The sequence below is a fragment of the Myotis yumanensis genome, unplaced genomic scaffold (genome assembly GCF_028538775.1).
Source record: "Myotis yumanensis isolate MYYU_CA2020_CCGP unplaced genomic scaffold, mMyoYum1.0.hap1 SCAF_18, whole genome shotgun sequence".
NCBI lineage: Eukaryota > Metazoa > Chordata > Mammalia > Chiroptera > Vespertilionidae > Myotis > Myotis yumanensis.
In genome coordinates this window covers 7,395,201-7,397,811 of record NW_027223769.1, presented here as the reverse complement: position 1 = coordinate 7,397,811, position 2,611 = coordinate 7,395,201, and the positions used below count along the sequence as shown (strand labels likewise).

At 43.9% G+C, this 2,611-nt stretch overlaps 1 pseudogene; it reads left to right on the top strand.

The window, feature by feature from the left end:
• The first annotated feature begins 1,296 nt into the window (after window positions 1-1,296).
• Window positions 1,297-1,414, top strand: LOC138997516 (small nucleolar RNA SNORA44; annotated as a pseudogene).
• Window positions 1,415-2,611: the final 1,197 nt, after the last annotated feature.

Below are 2,611 nucleotides of genomic sequence, written 5' to 3'. Positions count from 1 at the left end.
TAATTATAATGTGCCTTGGCATTGGTCTTTTGGGGTTCATTTGTTTGGGACTCTGTGAGCTTCTTGGATTTGTGTGAGTTTTTTCTTCCCTATATCAGGAAAGTTTTCTGTCATTATTTTTTCAAACAAGTTTTCTATTCCTTGCTCAGTTTCCTCTTCTTCTGGCACCCCTATTATGCGGATGTTGTTTCGTTTCATGTTGTCCCAAAGTTCTCTTAGGCTCTCCTTCTGCTTTTTAATTTTTTTTTTTTCTAGAAGATGCTCTGCTTGGGTATTTTTTCCTACCTTGTCTTCTAGCTCACTGATGAGGTCCTCTGCTTCTTCTAGTCTACTGTTGATGCTTTCTATTCTAACCATGGTTTTGAACTCTATGTCCAGTTTGCTTTCCACCATTTCTGTCATTTGTGACCTGTTTCTTTGTCTCCGCATTTTGGCTGCTTTCCTGTGTTGATAGAGTGGCTTTCTGTGCTAGGTGTCCTACAGGACCTAGTGGCTCAGCCTCCCCAATTACCTGAGGTAGACACTCTTGGTGCACCTCTTTGTGGGCTGTGTGCACAGTCTTGTTGTAGTTAAGCCTTGATTGTAGTTGGTATCACTGGGAGGATTTGACCTCCAGGCCAATTGGCTGTGAGAATCAGCTGTGTCTACAGTGGGAGAACTTCTGTGCTGGAGTATTACCCTTATGCGGCAAGACTCGCTTCAGTGGGGCTATGGTGCTCACTGAGTCTTCCCCATGAGTGTGTCCCTTATGGATCTGAGGAATTGTAATCTGGATGGTCCCACTCTGACCACTGGGTATAACGGCACTTGGATCTCTAAGGAGGTGCTAATTTAGCCTCTGCCTGAGCCTACCCAGCAGGAGCTATGGAGAGATCTGTAGATTCCTCTTCTTTGTTTGGGATTTGGAGGTGCCAAGATGAGGCCCAGCTGTGAAGCAATGCAAGCTGCTGTGGGGTCTTGGGCCTTCTTTTGGAAGTTTTGGGTCTCTCTGACCCAGCTGCTGTTTGTTAGGTAATTTTAGATGGCAAAGGGCCAGGTCATTCATATGCAAAAGCCTCTGCACACACCTTGGGTAGGGCGGGGTCTCAGGGAATCAACAGGGCGGAGCAAACAGCTATGGCTGATCCTCAGTCCTGCCCTAAGAGGTCCTGGGTCTCAGTGTCCTGTGGTAATCGCTGCAAGCACCTCTGAGAGAAAGCCGTCCTCGAGTTCCGCCTGTGGCCAGACAGTCCAGTTTCTCTCCGTATGAGTCTGGGTCCCCAGAGCCTCGCCCGGAACTGGAGTCAGGGCCGTTGGGAGTTTGTGTCTCCCTTCCAATTGAAAAAGACAACTTGCATGCAAGAGCAACTTGGAGAGACTTTGACAGCTTAGGTCAGCATAATACCTGCAGCTGCCACTTGCCTTTCCTATATCTCAGGAAGAAGAAAAGAAATAAAGAGGGAAAAAAGGGAAAATAAGGAAAATAAAAAGAAAAGAAAAAAAAGAAGAAGAAAAGAAAAAAAAGAGAAAAAAAAGAAAAAGAAAAAAAGATAACTGCGTCCTCAGTTGCCAGCCCTTTTAGTGTGCGCCTCTGTACCTCTGCACTTTACTTCCGCACCTCCTCTGAGTCTCAATGTGCTTTTCTCTTTCCTTCTAGTTGTAGAATTTCCACTCAGCCAGCCTTCCTGTGGTTCTAGATGATGTCCGTTTTGTCTTTTAGTTGTATTTTTGAAGTGGTTGTGTGAGGCAGCAATTTCAGGTGTTTACCTATGCCACCATCTTGGTTTCTTCCCCACATCTTTTTTATCCAATCCTTATTGAAGGACACTTTGGTTGTCTCCTTGTTTTGGCCACCGTGAATAATCCTGTAATGAACATAGGTTTGCATATATTTTTGTGAATAAATGTTGAGTTTTTTCAGATAGATACCCAGAAGATGGAATGCTGGGTCATATGGTAACTCTATTTTTAGTTTTTTAAGGAACCACCATACTGTTTTCCATAGTTGTTGTACCAGTTTTTATTCCCACTAACAGTGAATGAGGGTCCTTTTTCTCCACAACTTCTCCAACACCTGTCTTGATAATAACCATCCTAACAGGTGTGAGATGGTATCTCATTGTAGTTTTGATTTGCATTTCCTAATAGCTAGAGAAGTTGAACATCTTTTCATATATCTGATGGCCGTGTGTATGTCTTCTTGGGTGAGGTGTCTGTTCAGGTTCTCTGCTCAAATTTCTTTTAAATCCTTATCCAAGGATACTCTTATTGATTTTAGAGAGAGGGGAAGGAGAGAGAGAGAGACAAAGAGAGAGAGAAACATTGATTGGTTTTTTCTTGTATGCACTCTCAGTGGGAACTGAATGCTCAACCTAGGTATGTGCCCGGACCAGGAATCAAACCCACAACCCTTCAGTGTATGGGATGATCTAATCTACTGAACCACACTGGCCAGGCCCTCTGTCCATTTTTTAATTGGATTATTTGTTTGGTGTTGAGTTGTATAAGTTCTTTACATATTTTGGATATTAACCCTTTATTGTAGCTACTAGAGGCCAGGTGCACAAAAATTTGTGCACTCGGGAGGGGGGAAGGTTCCTCAGCCTGGCTTGTGCCCTCTCACATTCTGGGA